The sequence below is a fragment of the Euprymna scolopes genome, chromosome 42 (genome assembly GCF_053919585.1).
Source record: "Euprymna scolopes isolate OS-2025 chromosome 42, ASM5391958v1, whole genome shotgun sequence".
NCBI classification, from domain to species: domain Eukaryota; kingdom Metazoa; phylum Mollusca; class Cephalopoda; order Sepiida; family Sepiolidae; genus Euprymna; species Euprymna scolopes.
Genome location: NC_136523.1, coordinates 33,530,374 through 33,555,373, shown reverse-complemented (window position 1 = coordinate 33,555,373; position 25,000 = coordinate 33,530,374). Strand labels below are relative to the sequence as shown.

Genomic DNA, 25,000 nt, shown 5'->3' with positions numbered 1-25,000 from the left:
TAAACTTTGACCTCTTAACAGACAAATTTCTGGCCGACAACGGTTTACAAAGATTTTCCCAAATCTCAGTAACCTGTATATCAAATTTCGAGTCTGCAGACTTAAAATTGACAGAGTTATTGCGTAGGGAAATGTACCCAGACAGACACACAGACGGACAGATAGACACTTTCACTTTTATAGATATATAGATAGATTTCTGTTGATCATTCAGTGGACGTTCAGCGTAAACGGAGACTTCGTGATATTATTGTAGCCCTTTTGTTAAAACTATAAAAATATTTATCTAAGTAATTTGATTAAATCGTGTCAGAATGTATCTGGTTACGATTTTTCTCCAATATTCTTATAGGAGTCTGTGACATATATCCATCGTATGGTCTCCCGGCGCGATCAACACGATATCATTATACTATCTTGAGGCAGAACAGATGCTACCCTTAGATCCTAGCCAGAAGACTAAGGTACATTTTAGTTTCACCTAGGACCCAAAAGCGACATTATTAATCATTTTTATTTATTTTACATCGCATTTTCGGTGATCGGGAGATCCTATTTATTAGAGGGGAGGGTGATGAGTGGTAGTTTGCCGCGAATATTAAATCAGCGTATCTATATACTAATTTAATGTTCGTGATATGGTGTTGCCTTTTGTCCTCCCTTTTAATAAACTAGCATTTCAGCCCGGCGTTGCCCAGGTGTTTGGAGGAGTATATTGATTTAAAAAAAAAAGTGGCGGTAGGAAAGCATGCTTGAACCCGTACCGCGAAAGAGAAAGCGAATAGGGGAAAAATGTGACGTCTTTGCTGTTACGACCACCGCCAAACCGGAAGTGACGTAGGTTTAAATTAAGGCTAGACAATCGAAAAATCGAAAAGAGGGGTTGACTTTCGAAAATATCGGTGAAAAAAAGCGACCCCTCCCTGTTGAAAAGTGCCTAGTTGAGGGTGAAGAAATTAATGGTTTTAGTCAATTCTTCGATATTTGTCGTCTGAAAAGTCGAGCTTACAAACGATACTGATCTTGTGAAAATCCGTCGCCTCTGTCGAAAGTTTTAGCCTGACATGCAAACAAACATACATACATACATACATACATACATGTATATATTGATAGCTCAAATTTTCGACCCAAACCGATTAAAAAACTTGTCTAATCTCTGAACACCCTCTTTGTAAAATTTCAAATGTTTAGACCAGAAATTGTCTGAGTAATTCGGTAGAGACCGCAGCAGTCAATTTTTTTTTTTAAATTTGACCCCTATTTTAACCTCTTAAAATTTATTGTTTTGGTCTCGAATCAAGTTATTAAGTTAGATCCATGTCCAAGGAACCTATATCTAAAATTTCAAGTGCGTAGACCCAAAATTGTCGGAGGAGTTTGGTAGAGTTCTCAAAGTCAAATTGTTGAACTATGACCCCTTAAGCGCCAAATTTCTGGCCAAAAACCGATCACATAGATTTTCGTAGTCTGTAGACTAAAAATTGACAGAGTTATTGCGTAGGGAAATGTACACAAACACACACACATACGTTCACTTATATATATATATATATATATATATATATATATATATATATATATAGATATAGATATATAGATAGATAGATAGATAGATAGATATTATATATATATATATAGATAGATAGATAGATAGATAGATAGATAGATAGATAGACAGATATATAGATAGATAGATATGATCTCTCGATCGAATAATTTATAATCTGGAATCCATGACACACGTATGTACGTACGTTAAAGGCACTACGGTAATAATTAGGGCCAGGACAACAGCATATTCTTTCCATTGTTTTGACTCTCGAGTGTGTATCCGTTGACATTTTTTTATTTAGAGTGATGTGGTTTTCGTTTGATTAATTGTGTCTATCTATATCGGATATATACTCGAGAGTCAAAACAATTAAAAGAATATGCTGTTGTCATAGCCGTAGTGATATTATATAGACTAGCAAAACACATGGAAATTCCACGGTAGTTGAAAATTTATAATAAACATCTATCTATATATATCATAAAATGTGAAATGTCTGTCTGTGTGTCTGTCTGTCTGTGTACAATTCCCTACACAATAACTCTGTCAATTTTCAGTCTACAGACTCGAAATTCGATATACAGGGTACTGAGATTTGGGAAAGTCTTTGTAATGAAATTTTTAATAGAATATATTTTTTTCAAGCCGGTTTCTATTTAACCCATAGTTGGGACCCTAACAGGTACTATCACTCCGGATCAGAGTGGACCTGTGAGCAATGGGAATTAAAAGATGGCTCCACACACCCCAAAGCCCGCAAGCTAGGGGCCTCATCTTCGGATATAGTTTAAGGTCATATCCAGGAACAACGAAAATATGACTTTAAACTTAAGTGTGACTGACCAAAGAAAATGTAATTTACAAATTTGAATGTGACAGGCGAACAAAATGCTATTTCGATCTGTGTTAAAGTAGACACTGCAAACAATGTAGGTGCTCGACTGCACTTTAATGAAATATACTAATAATATAAGCCGTCCAATCTAAGCTATACAAGAAAATTGCTTTCTGTTGAACACTCATAAAAATAAAGAATTGGTTGGTTGTTTTGTTTTACGGCATATCAACCCTTTTCAGGTTATTTAATGCCGAATCTGGTGATTTTGAAGAACGACTTTTTTAATATAGCATATTTGTTTTTTAAGTCGTAATCTATTTAACCCATAGTTGGGACCCTAACAGGTGCTACCACTCCGGGTCAGAGTGGACCTGGGAGCAATGGCAATTAAAGGGTGGCTCCACACTCCCTAAGGCCTGCAAGCTGGGGCCCTCTCCATCGGATATAGTTTAAGGTCATATCCAGGACCATAAAAATAAAGAAGATTTATTTCTCAACCTGTAACGGTTAGACTTGGCCTCATTGGTTGTAGTGTTCGGAATTAGAGTTTAAGTAACTGAAGTCCGGTGTTCGAATCGTGCGACCGCTTAGACTAGGCCAGAATATTCCAAGCATGGGTGAATGGGGGTTTTGTAGAGGTAAAGGATACTGTAACACAGTAGAGGGAGCCCATCTTCCTTGCAGCAGCCTTGGTCGTGATTTCAATGAAATTTGTTTCCGGTCATTTAGGCTATGGAGTTTAAGCCGAGGTGTTTGAACGATGAACTTTCACATGACAATTAAAGACAAAAGCTTCGTCTTAGCAGCATTAAATATCACCATCCATTCAACGACAAACTAGAGGTCGTTTTGTAAGGTCGGATATGTTCGTTTTTTTTCTCCCATGTCTATCATAGAGCTTAGTCTTATCAGTAGATATACCCATCTCGGAGACAATTTTATCAATGAGGTCGTTTATGAATATCAGGATAAATAAAAGTCAAAGTACTGACCCCTGAGACACAGCACACTTTTGTGATATTTGCGCCATCTTTGATTTTTCGAATTGATGTTATTTTTTATTCATTTTTTTATTTTTTTACATAGGCATCACCACTTATCAAGGCCAAGAAGCCACTCGAGGATAAGGGTTAAAGAGTGTACAGTAGAAATTGGACAATATAGTAATCGTTAGTAATGGAAATTCGGCAAATTTGTTAACAAGTGCGACGGCTCAACAAGAACTTGTTTACGTTAGACTTGAAGACAACTAAGAACTGCACGCCTGTTGTATTGTCTTCCGTTTTCCTGCTTTTACGTCTAAAAGATAAAATATCGTAGATATTAAAAAACAACTGTGTTTGGAAATATAGCGGTGATAGATTAAATAAATAAAATGACACGAGATTACGAAATAATTTTTTTTTTCTTTTAATTAGAAATAATTGAATTGGGATAAAATAGCGTAGTAACTTAAAAGATGGTGTCTAAAAATAAGAATAGGAGGTGATAAAATGGAGTCTAAAAATTTTATCACCTCCTATTCTTATTTTTAGACATCATCTTTTGAGTTACTACGCTATTTTATCCCAATTCAATTATTTCTAATTTAAAAAAAGATTCTTTCGTAATCTCGTGTCATTTTATTTATTTAATCTAACACCGCTATATTTCCAAACACAATTTTTTTTTTAATATCTACGATATTTTATCTTTTAGACGTAATCCACTACACTAGTTTACTCTAATTTAGTTTTCTCTCATAAAATGTATATACATGTATATATGACATCTAATTTACATAAGGAAAACACGCTGCTCTCCCCCATCATTATATATAGCCCCAATCCTCCGACTCTCTCGTCAATGACCATCCCTCTTGAAGAAGCCCGCATAAATCGGGCGAAACGTTGAGTATCCAGGTCCTTCCACCTCCATTTTATTTCATATAAATATATGTATGTATATATATGTATGTATATGTATTATATATATATAATAAACTTATATATATATAAGATAACTTACTAACTAGCTCTACCTACGTATTGAGCACTTTTGAAGTAAATACTTAAAGTTTACGCATAAATTTATACTTTCGTATATTAATTTTATGTGAGTAATTTTTTTTTTTTACACAGTGATCACCACTTATCAAGGCCTGGAAGCCACTCAGGGATAAGGGTTATTGCAAGTACATTACGTTAGTGTGGAGACTTGATGAAGTGTTTACTTAAGGGGGCGGTTCATTAGGAATTTGTTAACGTTGGACTTGAAGACATCCAAGTTGTAGTCCGGTGGGAAGCAGGCAAACGGAACCGAGTTCCACAGGCGTGCAGTTCTAAGAAAGAAGCTTTGTTCATGGAATCCGCGTTTTGATTTAGGCACAGATATAGAGTGGGGGAAATTTTTCACAGTGGATTCAGCTAGACGGGTGTTTTTCGTGAAAGATTGGCGAGGGGGGGGACCAGAGATTGGAGTTCAGACGAGAACCTGCCATGGAAATAACGATAAAACAAGGATAGGCTCGCAACGTCTCTTCTGTGGGAGAGAGGTTGCAGGGTAGAGAAAAGGGCATCCCCCACTAAGCCACGAAATCTATTTTGTACTCTGTCAAGGCAGGATATGCTGTTTTTAGCAGCTCCTGCCCAGATATGGCAACAGTATTCCATCCTTGAACGTATACTTAAGTAGTTATATATATATATATATATATATATATATATATATATATATATATATATATATATATATATATATACGCAAATAGTTCATAAAACATGTTAAAAAACACTTTAACAAGCGTAAAAAAAACTATTTAATTTCCAAAAAGGAACCACAAACTGAGTGGATTTTCCTTAATCTGCAGAGTTTTGAAAGAAATATTTTCCTTCTCATCAAAGGGTAGGAATTAGCAAAATGCAGAATCAGATTTTACTTATTAAGTATTTAATGAAATTAGAAGTGAGCTATAGAGCGCACTTGCTAAAATTTAAAAACCAGTGAAGCAGATGGAATGGGGATAAACAAACTATACCTCATTTGATTGGCCTTCTATTCCTCTACAATTTTACCTGTTCATATTTTACTTTTAATTGAAATATCCTAGTGTTGACATAAATTTTAAAAAATAGCTTCAAATTGGGAGGGGGCAAAAAGAAATCCGTACAATTGAAAATTGTTATTTAAATGTAACTTTAGGACCTTAATGCATCATAAATACAACAGGAACACAATGAACTAGTTAATATTTAGTAGCATAGCCCTTCTGCAAGTTGACAGCCTGCAATCTTTTATGAATTCCTTGAATAAGACTGCAGCAATACTCCGGAGAAAAGAGCATCCAACTTTTCTTTAATTTTTGTTCAAAGTTCTTCCAATTTGAAATTTTATCATTGCGTAGCTTTTGCTTGATGTAATGCGATAGGATTGAGGTCTGGAGATTGTGCAGGCCAATCCAAACACTGAATATCATGCTCTTCCAGGAACCTCTTGACATTGCCAGCTGTGTGAATGGGAGCATTATCCTGCATGACGATGGGATTATCATCCAAATTCTGACCAAAGTAGGGTAGAAAATGCTCACTCAACATATTAATGTACTTGGTCGAATTAATTCGACCTTGCAAACAAACTATAGGCCTGAACCATTGGTGCTAATAATGCCCCATACCAAAACTGGACCTGAACCACCTTGCAGTGTTGAAACTGAGCACCTAGGATTAAATTATTCATCTTTTCTCCGACGGATGTACTGCCTAACGTATTGAACTTGCTTTCGTCACTAAAAAGCACTTTTGACCAACATGAAGAGTCATGATCTTCATGGCATCTGGCGAAGACCAGACGACGCTTTCTGTTTCTTACAGAAATCATTGGTTAGCGTCTTGCAACATATCATCGCGAATTAAATTCTTTTAATCTGTTCTTGGCAGTAGAAACAGCACTTTTTATCAAGACTGCACTGTTGTTGGATTTGGGGAGCCGTTTCAAATCTGTTTCTTAGGCTGCGGATCTTGATAGCATTGTTTCCCTGTTAGAAGTAACTCTAGTACGACCAGATTTAGGGGCATCACGATCACGGTGTTTTGGTACTTTTGCACAGTCTTTTGTACTGTTTTCCCATCACATTTCAATCTGCAGCCGATTTCTCGATTAGATAAAACAGAAAAGTTTGAGATCAATGAACTCCTGGCGATCACTAAGAGAACATCGCGGCATATGGAAAAAATGTTATGTTGTATAACCTGAAACAACAACAATTACGATGAGAGATGCTTTGTTGCCTATTGGTGGATATTTTAAACTGATTTAGGGGCGGTAATTTAAGCTGGTTTTAAGCGAATTTGTTGCTGCGGATTTTCTTTTTACCTCCTCAATTTGAAGTTACACACACATACACACACACACACACATATATATTTATATACATATATAATTTTTTATGATACATTGCTGATGTAGTTTTGAGTTTCCTTTATTAATATATTTTGATTAATTTATATGATTTTAAAGCATCAGGATAACGAACAAATGCCTTGTTTAACTTTAAATATTGTATTGGGATTTAATATATATATATATATATATATATGTATATATATAAAGAGAGAGAAAGAGAGAGAGAGAAAGAGAGAAAGAGGGAAAGAGAAAGAGAGGTGGTAGTTGTGGTGGAGAGTTTAGAAATTTGTGAAGACTTATTGTCACTCAGGTCTCAGTGAAAAGCCACCGGTTGGTTGTTGTCAGTCGCTTGTATAACCCGATCAAGGAGATTCCGACTTCAGGTTTGTGCAGGGCAATGCTTATGTCCTGTTACGTTCAACGTACTGACCAGTCTTAACGTTGCTTAGCTTCGGTGATCCCACGTGTGCACGTGGTTATGCCGTATATATATATATATATATATATATATATATATATATATATATATATATATATATATATATATATCAATTTCAATTTTCGCGTTGATACCTTTGACAAATCTATTCGGCTGACATTGATGTATAATGAGAAAACATTTTATCGTTTATTTTGACAAGAATGTGAAAATAAAAACAAAAAAAAAAAACAGTCAATACTAAAAAATTGACGATAAACAGTCAACGGCTAATAATGACCGGAAGTTGAATTCCCCATTTATATTTCCGACGATTTGTCACGAGAGATAGTGTTAATGAAATGAACATCGCCAAGCAGAAACCAACATCTAGTAAAATCACGAGGATAAAAACGACGCCATTTTCGTTGAGGAAGGTTTTACGCTTGAAAAGCAACAAGAAATGGCGCCAAACTGAGTTTTCGTCATTGCCTAATAGGTGTGAGCTTCTAATTCAACTTTGCTTTTGGTCCCCATCAAACATCAATCTTTTTTATGCTATTAGCAATTTCTAAAGTTGATTATATTACCTGATCTTGGGATATATTATGATGGTGAAATGCCCGCGCGCGCGCGCGCACACACACACACACACACACACAGAAAAAATAGCTATATTCCAAATTTGAAGATGTTATTTATTTTACCATTTATTTATTTCAAAACGTTCACTTTTTATAACACCTGTCATATATATATATATATATATATATATATATATATATATATATATATATATATATATATATATATATATATATATACCAATCCTTATTTAAGAAGCTTAATGTAATTACAGATATATATTTATAGTGAATAAATGAAAAGAAACTATATTTCAAAATTCATGATGTTGACCATCTTATAATTTATTCCCTTAATTCAGTTAATATTTATAATTATTGACAGTATCTGTTTCGTAGCGCAAAATCAATCACTTAATTATTATATCAATCAATAAATCTATTTTGCCCTTAACCCATCATAAGAAATAGCAACAATCAATCCGTCAAAAGGAAATATAGTGTGATTTGACATGATTAAAATCCGAAAATTGGAAGAGAACCTACAAATATCTTTAATATGTTTCCGTTATGCCATTTTGAATTTTAAAAATAAAGTCACTAGACCCAACTATTAGTACTAACATTCTCTGATGAATATTCTACCAAAATGTTCTATTTAATAATTAGTCAATATATTAATTATAATTCATGTACGCATACTTATGAAAATAACATCAATAATTATAAACGATTATACATATTTGCAAACTAAACTAAAATTAACTAAAATTAAACTATTCACCAAGGAAGTAACCTTTGCAATCTAGAATCGTATCATATAACAATATCCAAATAAAACCTTCTTAATTAATAAAAACGACGGTTGTGTAGTTCCAACGAGAGAAAAAATGTATATTTAAAAGAATGCAGCCACCAACAATTGTGGGTTTTTTAAAAAAGTTTTTCATCATATCTTTATTTTAAAATATGTACATGTATGTATATGTATGCGTGTGTGAGTGTGTGCTATACACGAGGAAAGAAAGTCTTTAATAAAAAAACTAAAAAACCATAAAAACCTTCACCAAATGGACCAAAAGCGCCCTCTTTGAATCTAACTTTGATCGGACACTTTGAACACTTACGGTTGGAGACAGAATGTCTGAGACCACACATCACTCTGAGAAACACATTTAGTATCAGCGGAGGTAAAAATAACTTTTCAAACTCCCATATTTAAGAAAAACTTATTACGAAAACATCTGAAGAGAGCACACCCTAAGCTCGAAACGCGTTATAAAAATATTTTAAAATAAAAATATGATGAAAAACTTAAAAAAAACCCACAATTGTTGATGGCTACACTCTTTTAAATATATATATATATATATATACATATATATATATATATATATATATATATATATGAACAAATGGTTAATAAAACATGTTAAAGGACATTTTGAAAAAGAGTTAAAAACATATTTAATTTTATACAGGAAGCACAAGATAAGTGGATAGTCCTTAATCCGCGGAGTTTCGAAGAAATACCCTCCTTCTCATCAGAGGGCAGGAATTAGCAAAATGCGGGATCAGATTTTGCATGTAGAAGTATTTAGTGAAACTACAAGTAAGTCACAGATCTTACTTGGTTAAAAAAAAGGGTGAGGTAGGGGGAGTAGGAGGTAAAAGAAAAAATGATAAAAAGATTTTACATGAATGGATAGTCCGGTGAAGGGTAATATATATATATATATATATATATATATATATATATATGATTTTTTTCGTGTGTCAGTGTGTGTGCATGTGCGTGGCGTTTGCTCAGTTTGTAGAGTGCTTGTCTCGCATGCAAGAGGCTCGGGTTTTGAATTCTGTTTTCCGATGAGTCTAACTGATGATCCCAAATGAGGGCGAAACTCGCGTTTGGACGGTTCGTTGACTGTCATGGCTCTTGTGGGCTGGGCTGCGACGTTGTTTGACTTTGGAATTCATTATATATATATATATGAAAAAAAATCCTTTGCAGGATGCAATATAGGTAAAATATTTTCGCTTGTTTTTTTCCTTATAAAGGAAATGGTTTCCATAATGTTTTATTGTTAAAGTGTTTTTTATTCAATAAGTCTGAAGAAAGGCGGTTCTTGTAAAATTTTCAAACGACATAATGTTTGAATTTGTCCAAATGGTCTTGAAACAATTGTAACTAACGATGAAATTCACTATTTGTTGCAATCAACCCATTCTTTGAAGGCTTGTTTTTTGTTAAGACAATATATATATATATATATATATATATATATATATATATATATATATATATATATTCTATCGCTATTTCTTCTGATGAGTTAAGGGCATAATAGATTCACTAATTGATATAATAATTAAGTGATTGATTTTGCGCTACAAAGCAGATACTGTCAAGAATTGTATAAGTCAACTGAATTTAAGGAATAAATTATAAGATGGTCAACATCATATAAGGATTAATATATAATAAGAAAGTATATTTCTACAGAAATATATATATATATATAACTACTTCATTTACTCACATAAAATTAATATACGAAATATAGATTTATGCGTAAACTTTAAGTATTTACTTCAAAAGTGCTCAATACGTAGGTAGAGCTAGTTAGTAATTTATAAAATATATATGGCTTATGCCTGAGGAGTCTTAGAGTGGATGAAACGCCGAATATTCAGTGTAGCTTAATCGCCATATATATTTTATAAATTACTTATATATATATATATATATATATATATATATATATATATATATATATATATATATATATATATATATATATATGCTTGGCCTAAAGCGTAATCCACCACTACTACATACTATATATATATATATATATATATATATATATATATATATATATATATATATATATATATATATGCTTGGCCTGAAGACGTAATCCCCCAACGTGGGTGATTAGAGAAATATGTATGCACATATGTAGTCATTAATGTTTGTATAAATAAAATTAATATACCTGCTCTGTTCACTCATTGAGCACTATTTTGGTAGACACATGTTGTTTCATTGGATGTACTTCTAGGAAACTAAACTTTACTGGCTATATATATATATATTATTCCTTATTGGAATTTTTATTGTTGAGATGAGCATTGTATGTTGATTTTATTTTATTTCGGACTATTAGTCTCATCTTATCTTTTTATTGGTGCACAACGTTTCGGCTAGGATAGCGGTTTCAATCCCACCCAAAGCGTGCCAGAGGTAATTGGTCAAAAATGTGGTGAGACGACAACAACTACGGATGGCAGTGATGGCTGAGAATGCAGTTAGGAGATTCGAAGTTCCTATCCGTCGCGGTTACCACCTGACGAAGGCCAGAGGAAGTTGGCCGAAACGTTGTGCACCAATAAAAAGATAAGATGAGACTAATAGTCCGAAATAAAATAAAATCAACATATATATATATATATATATATATATATATATATATATATATATATATATATACATATATATATATATATATGTCTTTAGAATAGACATTCTCGGAACTTTATATATTTGGGATGTTACCTCGAATTTTTATTCTTTAAAATGTAATGGATTACTCTATTAATTCAAATCTCTTTCCTTGGATTATCATTCGTCCTACCTGGCAAATTTTCTTAAAAAAAAAAGAATATCCCGAAAATACTTGAACTTAATTCAACGTTGGATTGCCTAGCCTCTACGATATCCTTTTTTAATTAGTTTTTAATAACAATTTTCAATATACGTGCTAATAAGCAAAATATATGTTTATTCATGATTATTTTGCTTACTACATTTTCCTCTGATGACATGAGCAATTATTGAAAATCCATGGATTAAAGGAAAGAAATATTTTTTTCTTTGTTTCAAACAATAAAATTTTGACTTGAATATATTTACATATATTTTAAATCCACAATATTTAACGACGACTCCTACATTTATATATATATATATATATATATATATATATATATATATATATATATATATATAAATGTAGAAGTCGTCGTTAAATATTGTGGATTTAAAATATATGTCTAGCCGCACTGATGAGCTGTGAAACAGCGAAACAGTACTGTATGTGGATGACTATAATGCTCCTCACATTGAGTTGAGCATATTGAGAAGTGATACACGAATTACCATTAGCGTATAAGCGACGCTCTTTGTGTAAATAAATCGAGCGGCGTTATTTCAGACGATGTCAAAACATCGTTAAATTCACTACTCGTTCAGCGGCCGACAATAGCGTAATGTTTAGGAGCCTTGACTGCCATACAGACAGTCGGGTTTCAATCCTGGCTTGAGGTGGTTGCCTGTCTAGCCGCACTGATGAGCTGTGAAACAGCGAAACAGTACTGTATGTGGATGACTATATATATATATATATATATATATATATATATATATATATATAAAGAGAGAGAGAGAGAGAGAGAGAGAGGATTATAAACATGAATATAAGTATTCTCTTTCGAACTGGTACCTATTAAGAAATAAAAATAGGAGGCATTGCTTTTAGGACGTTCCATATATATATATATATATATATATATATATATATATATATATATATATATATATATATATAAGAACAAGTAGTTAATAAAACATGTTAAAAAACACTTTGGAAAAGAGTTAAAAACATATTTAATTTTAAAAAAGAAGCACAAAAGAGGTGGATAGTCCTTAATTCGCGGCGTTTCGAAGAAATATTTTCTCATCAGAGGGTAGGGATTAGCAAAATGCGGGATCGGATTTTGCTTGAAAAAGTATTTAATGAAACTACAAGAGATTACTTTGTAAATATTAACTCTTTAATATTTATAATATACCTTAGATTTACCATCTCGGATTATCTTGGTAAACTTAATTGTAATTCTTATATATATATATATATATATATATATATATATATATATATATATATATATATATATATATATATATATATATATTGGTTTCAAAGTTCGTGCAGTGGGAGATAATGACATACATACGCATCTAAAAAAAAACAAGGAAAAAAAATACTAACTCCATGGAAGTCAACCGATGGAGAAAAATGACTCCGCCCGTCTCGGGGGACGATGGTATAGCAATGCCGTTCCATAGCTTTGGCAAGGTGATACGGGAGGATAGCTGTTTTCAGTGCAGCAGCCCCTCCCCCTTCTCCGCGAAGCCAGAGCACCCAAGGGAAGGAGAGAGTCAATACAGTTTGGCCGCAGTCGTTGCTGCTGATGACAGTATAAAGTGAGGCCGCCTTAGGGATTGCGTCTTAGGATTTTTTTTTTGTTGGGGTTTGCATTCTTAATCTTTTCCCCTGGTGGAGTAATCCTGCAAGGCAAAGGTTTTGAATCATTTGCCCTCTCCTAGGTGAACTACCATCCAAAGTTGACAAGCCTCACCTGTCCGAAATGACTGGTTTTTAAGTGCCAGCTGACCGCCTTTGCCCCTTCTTCCAGTTAGTAGAAATGGTTTCGCCAGACTTAGTAGCTAAACTGCACGAGAAGGTCAGGAGTGAGATTTGGTTATCAGAGGCAGATATTGATGTATTTAGAGAATAAATGGAATTGCACAGACACCTGAGATACAGTTACGACTAAGCATCGCGATAGTTATTGATGGCAGTTATGGCCATAGAATCGGAAGCCCACTTTCTGCAACGCACTTTTATTAATTCTACTACTGTGTTTTGTTTTTGCTTATTAAACGGCTCTATGGATACCCACTTAAGGGTTAGTGAAATCATTATTGCAACAGTTGCACAATCCCTAATACTTCTCATGAGTCAGCACTGTAAAACAGTGCTGACTCATTCATTCCAGTTACAAGTCCAGGGTAGCCCACTTAATTTTTGTCTTACACCACAAGACAACATGCAATTCTTTTTCCAACAAGATGGCGCTACATTCCGTACATCTCACAGATCACTGATACGAGTTCATGCCATGTTTACGGAAGAGAGAACAATAAGCAAAAGGTTATGGCCACCACGTTCCCCGGACTTGTCATTATGTGATTTTTATCTTTGGGGGACTTTAAAACAAAAAGTTTATGCAAATAATCCTCACAATCTAGACCAATTAAAGGAGAACATTATCAATGCTATCAGGAGAATCACCAGAGAAGATCTACAGGCAGTATCTGCAAACGTTGTTTAACATGTCCAAAAATGCATATATGTCAATGGGGATCACTTCCAGCATTTTTTTATAACATTAAATGTAATTTAAACAATAAATGTTCCTCCTCTCTACCACATTTTCTGAGCTACTTTTAAGTGGGTCATCCAGTATATAAGTTCAAGACGTCTGGAAACAATACGGAGATGAACAGAAAGCACATACAGCGCATAGTGTTCCCAAATGGTCACTCATCTAGTACCGATCAGGCTCAACGTTGCTTATCTTCGGTGATCTGACGAGAATCAGGATGTCGACGCGATTTTTTTAAATTACATTTTCACCCCAAATAAAGCACATTGCCACTTTGTGTAGGGGGCTACTATCAGGGATATAAGCTACTGGGGTACTATGTAGGGAGTTGGGCAGCAAGATGCCGATTCACGTTACACTTGAACTTCTGCATGTGAGTAAAGTTGGGGAAGCAGGGACCTGGAATGAAATTCCAAAGTCTAGCGGTTCTGGGGAAGAAACTACTGGAGTAGAAGGCTCTCTTACATCTAGGGATCTCTACTGTGTAGGGGTGGGATTTAGCTGCTTGTCGGGTTTGTCGAGCGTGTTTACGTCGTGGGGGCACAAGTGCTTGCAGTTCGTCAGAGCATTCACCATTTAAACAATTGTAGAACAGGCAGAGGGATGCAACATTTCGTCGATGGGACAGAGGCTGGAGCTTAGATGAATATGCAGTATGTTACTTATTATCAGCCGTTCAAAATAAATCACCGTGGAATTTCCAAGTTGTTTCACTCATAAATATAATTATTGTTCGTCTGATTTCCATCATTCTAATTATTCGGACTATGTTATCATCTGAAGTTTTATTCACACAGTGTTTCGGCCGATGTAACCTCCGACCGTTTTCAGGTGTATCCTTTCGAATTTGGGAAATTTTTTTGTCGAACTCGGGAATCTGCACGAAATTTCGCTCCTTTATCCAATACATGGGGATAGTATGTTCTCGTTCCGTCAACCATGACCGAGGAAAAAGGTTAAGTAATTCGCAATTGTATTCTATGTACCGACAGCACTGAAGATTGAACCTTCAACCTCCAGAAGAGTGTCACTTACGATTCAACTTTATACGTTACGTATACTTGCGGGTTCAGGTCGAAATTTCGTGCAAAGAAGCTCGACAAGATACACCTGTTGAAGGTCGGAAGTTACATCGGCCGAAACGTTGTGCAAATAACACTAAGGACGAGAACAATAGTCCTAAGGATCCGAATAATTCACATTATAAATCGTCATCTCAAAAATGTCAAAAACATTATTAGTGTTTGGAATTGTAGATTATTATTGCTTATGCAAATGCGATTTTATTTGGGTATCGATTATAAAGTTAGGAAGCCATTATTATTCAGCGCCTGTTTTATATTGGCTTTATGAAAAGTATTGGTTTTGAGGACGAGATTAAAATGGTCGTTTGGTTGAAACGTTTTTACAGCGACCATTTTGAGTCCTTGGGGAATTCGCTTTTGTCATTCGGAAACCGCAAGAATTTTAGTGAGACAAATTTTGCATAAATCAGTGGAAGAATTACCATTTAGTTCTGCGACCAAATTTAAATATGGTCGATTTCATTATTAGTGGTGGTTTGAAATGTACATTTAATTACGGAATTATTTTACAACTTTTGGTTCGTTTGAACCGGGCGTATCTAAGCGTCAGCTCGGCTTTGCTCGGAACATAACGCCAATCGCTCGAGTTTGCCTGAAATCTGACGCAAGACGCCGATCAGCCAATCGCAAAGCGCGGCAATGAGTAAACGACTTTCGAATAAATATATCTACATATCTATAAAAGTGAACGTGTCTGTGTGTCTGTCTGTCTGTCTGCGTACATTTTCCTTCGCAATAATTCTGTTAATTTTAAGTCTATAGACTCGAAATTTGATATACAGGGTACTGAGATTTGGGGAAATCGATGTGATCGGTTTTCGGTCAGAAAATTTTGCTTTTAAGGGGTCAAAGTTCAACGATTTGACTTTTGAGAACTCTACCAAACTCCTCCGACAATTTTGGGTCTAAACACTTGAAATTTTAGATATAGGTTCCTTGGACCTGGATCTAACTTAATAACTTAATAACTTAGTTTGAGCCAAAAACAATAAATGTTAAGGGGTCATAATAGGGGTGAAAGTAAAAAGAATTGACCGCTTTTTTTTTTTTTTGCTTAACATACACCCTCAAACACCCGGGCAACGTCGGGCTAAAATGCTAGTATTGGAAGAAAAGAAATAAAACTAAAAGGTTACATAGAAATCATGGAAACTGAATGTTTTTAATGTGAGAGAAACAACTGCAGACGCCTGAGGAAGTAATCTTTTGTCAAAATAAGAAATTAATCGCATCGCAAAAAGAATTACGTCACATATGGCTTTAGATGCATCATTACAAAAGAGGCTTAGTAAACGACAAAATCCCAGGTAACGTCGGGTCTTCCTGCTAGTGGTTAAATATATGCCATTCCCCCCCCCCTGGTATCGACCTTGCACATCAAGATTACAGTTTAAAACAGGTAAAAAATATCCTACTTCGCGAAATATTCTACTTCGAGAAATACATATATATATATATGTATATATATATATATATATATATATATATATATATATATATATATATATATTCTACGTCGAGAAATATATATATATATATATATATATATATATATATATATATATATATATATATATATATATATATTAGTGATGGGACAATTCCAATATTTTTCCCGATTCAGATACAATTACCGATTCCGATTCTTTATAAATCTCTAAATATTTAACCATAAAAATGTTATTTTGTTTCCATTACGGTAAAAACACATTAAATGTGCCGATATTTTCTCAAATGGTAAAAACACACTTATTATTTTATTATTACTACAAGCAGTGGAAGATGTTTTCTCAGACCAAAATCGAATAAAATAGATAATAAATAGAATCGGTTTTGGCATCGGAAAATAGGCTCAAACGAATTCCGATTCCGTTACCAATCCCGATACCCCAAAAAGCTCAGATTTTTCCGATCCCCGATTCCGATTCTGATTAATCGTCCCAACACTAATATATATATATATATATATATATATATATATATATATATATATATATATATATATATATATATATATATATATATATAGTTTTTGTTGTTGAATTTTAAATGATATTAAGGTTGACGTCTCCACTTGGAGATCTGGTGTTTTTTAATTTTTTTTTTTTTTTAGAAAGTCGTCCATTTTTTATTTGGACGTATTTTTTTATTTATTCTTATTTATTCTTTTTTAAAAACAGTAATCTATGTACACGCGTTTTTCGGGCTGAAGGGGGGTAGGGCCCCGAAACATGCGTGTACGTAGATTACTGTTTTTAAAACATAATATATATATATATATATATATATATATATATATATATATATATATATATATATATATATATTACTGTTTTTAAAAAATAATAATTAAAAATAATATATATATATATATATATATATATATATATATATATATATATATATATATATATATATATATATATATATATCAGGCGCCTTTAATAAGTGCCCAGACTTTTTTTGTACAGGCATTTTAAATTGTTGTAGACACTTAAAAATTCAATATGTTATTGATATACATAATCTGAGATCACTGAACATTTTTATAGTCTCAGGCTCTAATGAACAGCTACAGCAGGAATTAGAATACACTCTACTAAAGCCTGATTGCTACAATGGTTAATTTCAAAAATGCAATCTGAACGTGGAAACACTTTGGAAGAACGATATGCAATAAAAATTCTGTTTTAAACTTGAAAAGAAAAATGGCACAGAAACTTCGAAAAAAAATGGCACAGAAACTTGAAAAGAAAAATGGCACAGAAACTTATGGAATGCTTCAGACTGTTTTGGGGCCATCTTGCATGAATCGAGCATCAGTTTTTGAGTGGTATAAGAGATTCAAGGAAGGCAGGGAGTCAGAGAGAGATAATGAGGGTTGTTGAAGAAGTATGGAAGTCAGAACGTCAGAGTTTATTAGCCAAATAAAGAATTTCATGGATAGGATCGTCGTGTGTCTATGAAGACAATACTTGCACCGTTTGATGTCAGTGTGGGAACTGTACACACAATTATTCTTGAGGAACTGAAAATACGGAAGATTTGCGCGAATGCACCAGTCCACAGCTCCATACTTGTCAAAGACAATTTGCCCAAGATAGGCATCAAGACAGTTCCTCGCCATCCCTATAGTTTAGATCTTGCTCTCTGTGACTTTTGGTTATTACCTAAGCTCAAGGAAAACCATAGAGGCTGTCGTTATGAGACAATTGAGGAGATGAAAACGTTGTGATGAGGGTCATTGACACAATCACACAAGAGGGCTTCGAAGTGCATTGCAGTTGGAGGAGATTACTTCGAAGGGAACTAGAGTTTAATGTATGTACTATCGATAATAGTGCCCATACGAAAAAAAAGTCTGGAAACTTATGGAACGAACCTCATATGTCTGGAAGTTTATTGGATGGACCTCACACACACACACACACACACACACACACACACACACACACACACACACACACACACACACACACACACATATATATATATATATGTGTTTGTGCGTGTGTGTGTGTGTGTGTGTGTGTGTGTGTGTGGTGTGTGTGTGTGTGTGTGTGTGTGTGTGTGTGTGTGTGTGTGTGTGTGGCATGTCTGTGTTTTCCTAAAAAAATCGAAATTTGTCAGAAAGAACCCATGACAAAGTTTATATTTGCCCGAAAGCAAAAATATTGGACAAAAAAGATTTAAAAAAAAAACAACAAAAAACAAAACTAAAAGAACGAACAAACTAAATTACCAAATATCACCCCCCTGGAAATGAAGGCGTCGTAGACGTCGGAAAGCCGTGCTCCGGGGCGACTGTTATGGAGGCAATTGGCCTTTCGCAACCGACTAGTTATCTTTCGAGCGGTGCTTGCAGAAAACACCGCAATCGTTTTAAACGATAAATAAATAAAAGATAATAATAATGGCCGACGGCTCTACCCAAAAGGAAATTTCAGTCGCGAATGACAATAGATAGAACGGGATGATGATGATGATGATGATGATGATGATGATGATGATGATGATGATGATGATGATGATGATGATGATGAAGAAGAAGAAGAAGAAGAAGAAGAAGAAGAAGAAGAAGAAGAAGAAAGTGAATTGGAAGAAAGAAAAAATAAAATGCGGAGAAAGAATATGATGAGGTGGGGGGAGGAGGAGGAAATGATTGAAGAAGGAGAAGAAGCTGAAAAAAAAGAAAAAAGAAAAAAAAGGGAGTAGCGAAAAACAAAAGAGAAAGTAAAAAAAAATGAAAAGAAAGAGAAAAAAAAAACGAAGTTTTGTTGCTTAAAGTTTTGTTTACAACAAACACGGATTGAAATTCAATAAGTTGAATCCATTTATGCACGATATAAAATGTACACCTTTTTCACAAAAAAAATATATAAATTTTATTAATTTTCATTGGATTTACGCAACAGTTCTCTTTTATACGAGCTCATAGAGAAACGCATCGACACACACACACACACACGCACACACACACACACACACACACACACACACACACACACACACACACATATGGAAGTTTTAAAAGCCAAGAGCAATGCGGAAAGGACCGGAATCACAAGAGTAAAGAAAAGAAAAACAAATAGACGGGTATGTTTGAGTAGAGAAATGTCTAACTGTTTATTTATCTGTCATTCCTCACCTCGTTATATAATTAATTTGTAACCAAGTTGTTGTTATGTCCAGTGCATATAATATCCGTTGGTGGTATGGAACTTTGATTAATTTCGGGAGAAAATACCTCCCCTTTTCAAAAACAAAACAAAAGTATATTTAAGTCAGTCAGAGTGAGCTAATCATTATATGATGATCTTATATATATATATATATATATATATATATATATATATATATATACGAGGGGCGTGCAATAAGTAATGCCCCTGACCCACTTCCAGTTGTCTGATCTAGCTGAAATTTTGCATGTGCAATGATTTATATCTCTACGTGTTATGTGGCAAATTACAACTCTGAACTAATTGTGGTTTCTGTTTTACAGGTTTTTGAACTGAGTCAGGTATAAATGGAGCCTGTTGAATCTCGAACAGTGATCCGGTTTTTGTATTTGAAAAGGACGCACACCATAGGAGACTTTTGATGAAATGAAAGAAACTTATGGTAATAATGCCCCATCATATGACTTTGTAAAACGCTGGTATCGTGAATTCAAACATGACCGGAAGTCTGTGGAAACAGCTCCCAGACCTGGTCGCCCCCCTTCTGTCATTGATCAGGCATCTTTCCGTCAAGTTGAGGCTGCCATTTTGAAAGATCGGCGCATTACTATTCGCCAAATAGCCCAAGATGTTAAGATTAGTACAGGGTATGTGGAAACTATCATTCATGACCATTTGCATATGCATAAGGTGTCTGCCAGATGGATTCCCGGGCTGCTCACACCATTCCAGAGGCAAGACCGCGTCGAGTGCTCCAGGATAAATTTGGAGATATGCCAAGAAGATAAGTCACAATTTTTCAAAAGACTGATTACACAGGATGAAATCTGGGTCCATGACTATGATCCAGAGACCAAAGCTCAGTCAATGCAGTGGAAGCACTTGGACTCACCACCTCCAAAGAAGGCAAAGGTGCAGCCCTCCACTGGCAAGGTCATGCTCACAGTCTTCTGGGACCAGGACGGAGTAGTGATGACATATTTCCTGGCAAAGGGTACCACAATTACAGGAGCCTATTATGCTTCACTTCTGAGGAAATCAAGGGAAGCCATCAAAATCAAGAGGTGGGGCAAGAGGTAAAGGTACGCTCCTCCTGCAGGACAACACTCCGGTCCACAACTCGCATGTCGCCAGATCAGAAGCACGTGCGTGTGGTTATGAAATCCTCCCCCATCCTCCCTACTCTTCTGACCTTGCATCCTCTGATTTTCACCTCTTCCTAGCCATGAAGTTGTTTTTGAAAGGAAAGCGTTTCCCAGCTGATGTAGCCTTGATGTCTGAAGTTACGTCGTGGTTGGAGGACCAACCTGGGGTGTTCTACAAAAACGGTCTCCAGAGCTGCATCAGATGATGGGAGAAATGCATAACTCAACGTTATTTCAAATGGATACGGTCCTTGTTAATGAAACTAGAGATGGCTTGTGCCGCCGGGTTCGAATCTGTAGACTGGTGTTAATCGTGACACCTTGCACTGAAGATTCTCGAAAGGATGAGACACTAGTGTCTGTAGGTCTTTAATTATTATAGTAAATAATTATATATATATATATACATATATATATATATATATACATATATATGTGTATATTTTACACAGTGATCACCACTTATCAAGGCCCGGAAGCCACCCAGGGATAAGGGTTATTGCAAGTACATTACGTTAGTGTGGAGATTTGATGAAGTGTTTACTTAAGGGGGCGGTTCATTAGGAATTTGTTAACGTTGGACTTGAAGACATCCAAGTTGTTTTTAGCAGCTCCAGCCCAGATATGGCAACAGTATATATATATATATATATATATATATATATATATATATATATATATATATACTCGGTTCTTAATATTGAATCAAAAGTCGGTCACTTAAACATACACGTGCAGATCATAATGTCATAATCATAAGATCACTATCACTCTCTTTATATTTAATAATAAATGTTTTAATTTCAACAATTTCTCGCGATTAACGTTGGCCGTGTTGGTTTCTTCCTTGCTAATATAGTTAGAGATATCTCCGTTGCCGGGTTCGAATTTCCCGACCAGCAATAATCGTGACATCTTGCACTGATGATTCCCGAAAGCATGAAACACTAGTATATGTAGGCATTAAAAAATAATTATATATATATATATATATATATATATAATGAATGACAAAAGTCTATATTCCAAAATTTATGATGTTGACCATCTTACAATTTATTCCTTTAATTTAGTTGACATTTACAATTCTTGACAGTATCTGTTTCGTAGTGCAAAAACAATCACTTAATCATTATATCAATCAATGAATCTGTTTTGCCCTTAACTCATCAGAAGAAATAGCAACTATCAAAAACTGTCCAAAAAAAAAGTGCGTTTTGATAAAAATCTGAAAATTGGAAGAGAAGCTGCAAATACCTTATATGTTTCCATTACACCATTTTCTATCTTTCTATTTTTATCTCTTACTCTCTCTTTCTTTCTTTCTCACTCTCTCTCTTTCTCTATCTCTCTGTTTCTCTCCATTACACCATTTTCTATCTTTCTATTTTTCTCTCTTTTTCTCTCTTTCACTCTTTCTCTCTCTCCTTCTCACTTTCTAACTCTTTTTCTCACTCTCTCTTTTTCACTCTCTCTTTTTCTCTCTCTCTTTTTCTCTCTCTCTCACTCTTTCTCTCTCTCTCCTTCTCACTTTCTAACTCTTTTTCTCACTCTCTCTTTTTCACTCTCGCTTTTTCTCTCTCTCTTTTTCTCTCTCTCTCACTCTTTCTCTCTCTCCTTCTCACTTTCTAACTCTTTTTCTCACTCTCTCTTTTTCACTCTCGCTTTTTCTCTCTCTCTTTTTCTCTCTCTCTCTCACTCTTTCTCTCTCTCCTTCTCACTTTCTAACTCTTTTTCTCACTCTCTCTCTTTTTCACTCTCGCTTTTTCTCTCTCTCTCTTTCTCTCTCTCTCACTCTTTCTCTCTCTCCTTCTCACTTTCTAACTCTTTTTCTCACACTCTCTTTTTCACTCTCTCTTTTTATCTCTCTCTCTTTTTATCTCTCTCTTGCTATTTCTCTCTCTCCTTCTCACTTTCTAACTCTTTTTCTTTCTCTCTCTTTCTCTCTCTTACTATTTCTCTCTCTCCTTCTCACTTTCTAACTCTCTTTCTCACTCTCTCTTTTTCACTCTCTCTTTTTCTCTCTCTCTCTTTTTTCTTTTTCTGTCTCGCCCTCCCCCTCTCTCTCCCCCCCTCTCTCTCTCAATCAATCGTCTTCGAATTATGTCTCTGTATTCCCGCTCTCACTCTTCCTTTCTCTTCATTTCTTTTTCCTCCTCTTTTTCCTTCTCTCTATTTCTTTCACTTTCTCTCCTTTTCAATCATCTCTTCAAAATTACTAATTACGGTAAAAGTTTCGCCCCACACGAAACAACACTAAAACTTTATTTTAAAACTTTTCTTGAAAAAATCGATGTAGGCAACTTGATTATGTAATAGAGCTGCCATTTATTCAATGTAGCCGCCTTCAGTCTCAATCACCACCTTGATACGGGTCCGGAACTAGGAGTATGCCATTTCCGAAATCGCCAGCGAGAGCTCAGGGACTACTCGACAGATGGCGGCGATCAAGCTGGCTTTGGTGTTGTAGGAGGTTATGTTGGTGATGTTCTCGACATATGACCAAACAAAGCAGTCCAACAGGTTTTTGTCAAGGGAGGAAAGAGGCCAGTGAGAGAAGGATACAAAGTCGTAGCACTCCTTCTGAATCTACACCTGGGCCTCTTTGGATTTGTGGACCGGCGCCGAGTCCTACTGCCACATCTAGGGTTTGCCAGCGACCACATGATTGTACCAGGGGCTCCCCACTCTTCAGCACATCCAGGTACACTTTGGTGGTCACTTTCAAGCCGACTTCGAAGATGTGAGGTGGCATGATGTGGCCTTTACTTGAAACCACACCAAAGGCCATAACTATGGCTGGAAACTTTATTTTCATCACTCTGGGCCCATCCCTGTTATTTGGGGCAACCCATCGACGCATTTTGAGACAATTGTCCTGTTGTCATATCTTGAATCGGTAGAGAGCATGAGTTTTACAGCGGCGCATCTCCGATCTCGCTCGATGAACATTGTGTATCTTTCAGACATTATAGAAGGCTCATATGGCTGTTGGGATTTATGCACAACTGGCGAACTAGTAAATGGTCTGCAACAACAAAAAAAGGAAACGGGTTTTATCAAACGGAAATGGAATCATGTCGTCTTTTCTGGGGTGACAATTTTCTCGTTTCACTCTGTATTTCTCTGTATGTCCGTCTCTCTCCTTCCCCCCCCCCATTTTTCGTTCTCTTTATTTCTCTCTCTCTCCTTCTCACACACTTATTCTTTTTCTCTCTCTATTTTTGTATCTTTCCTTTTCTTGTCTCTCTCTTTCTCAATCATGTTTTTTTTTTAAATTATGTTTCTATATATCTGTCTCTCCCTTTCTCTTCTTTTTTTTCTCTCTCTTTTTAGTTCCATTTCTCCCGCCCTCTCTCTCTCTCTCTCTCTCTCTCTCTCTTTCGCTTTCTCTCCCGATTTCTCTCTCCCCCTCACACATTTATTCTCTCTTCAGAACAAACAAGCAGATTCGTAAAAATATTCAATTCCGGAGAAGATTCCGAAGACACCGCGTGAGAGATATAAAACCAGGATTGGATACAATTACCGTCATTTTAGCATAAACGCGCCCCACGGGATTTAGCAATTCTTCTCTTCCCATTCTCTCGCCCCCACCGCCCCCAGTGTCTTTAAACTCATGTCTAAATTCAGTCATTATTCTCAAATACCATAATCCCAACCCTAACCATAACCCTAACCCTAACCCTAACCACTGCACGATACCATCTCACACTCAACCATATCCTGGTGCAATGCGGAAAAAGATGGCTGGTTAATTTTAATGCATCTAAAACCAAGCTTCTCTCATTCATCACGATCGCTCTGATCCCCATCACTCCCCAGCTGAAATGAATGGTTCTTGTCTTGGGGAAGCACCATCTCTTGACAAGCTTCTGAGGCTGACCTTCATTTTTAATCTGAAATGGTACGCATACATCAAATGTGTTGCTAAGATTGCTGGAAAAATATTTAGATTATACTACCGCTCCAGTATAGAAGAACAATGGAGACTTGTTGATTTTGATAAGGTTTTATTTGGGAAGATTTTTATTTTGGGGAGAGACCACATAAATTACTTCTTATTTATCTCAACTTTA

General features: G+C 35.2%; 1 protein-coding gene across 1 annotated transcript in view; it reads left to right on the top strand.

Moving 5' to 3' along the window:
* The window catches only part of LOC145267008 (aromatic-L-amino-acid decarboxylase-like), a 418,556-nt gene that overhangs the window by 145,527 nt on the left and 248,029 nt on the right, over positions 1-25,000 (top strand). The gene's annotated exons all lie outside the window — the stretch shown is intronic.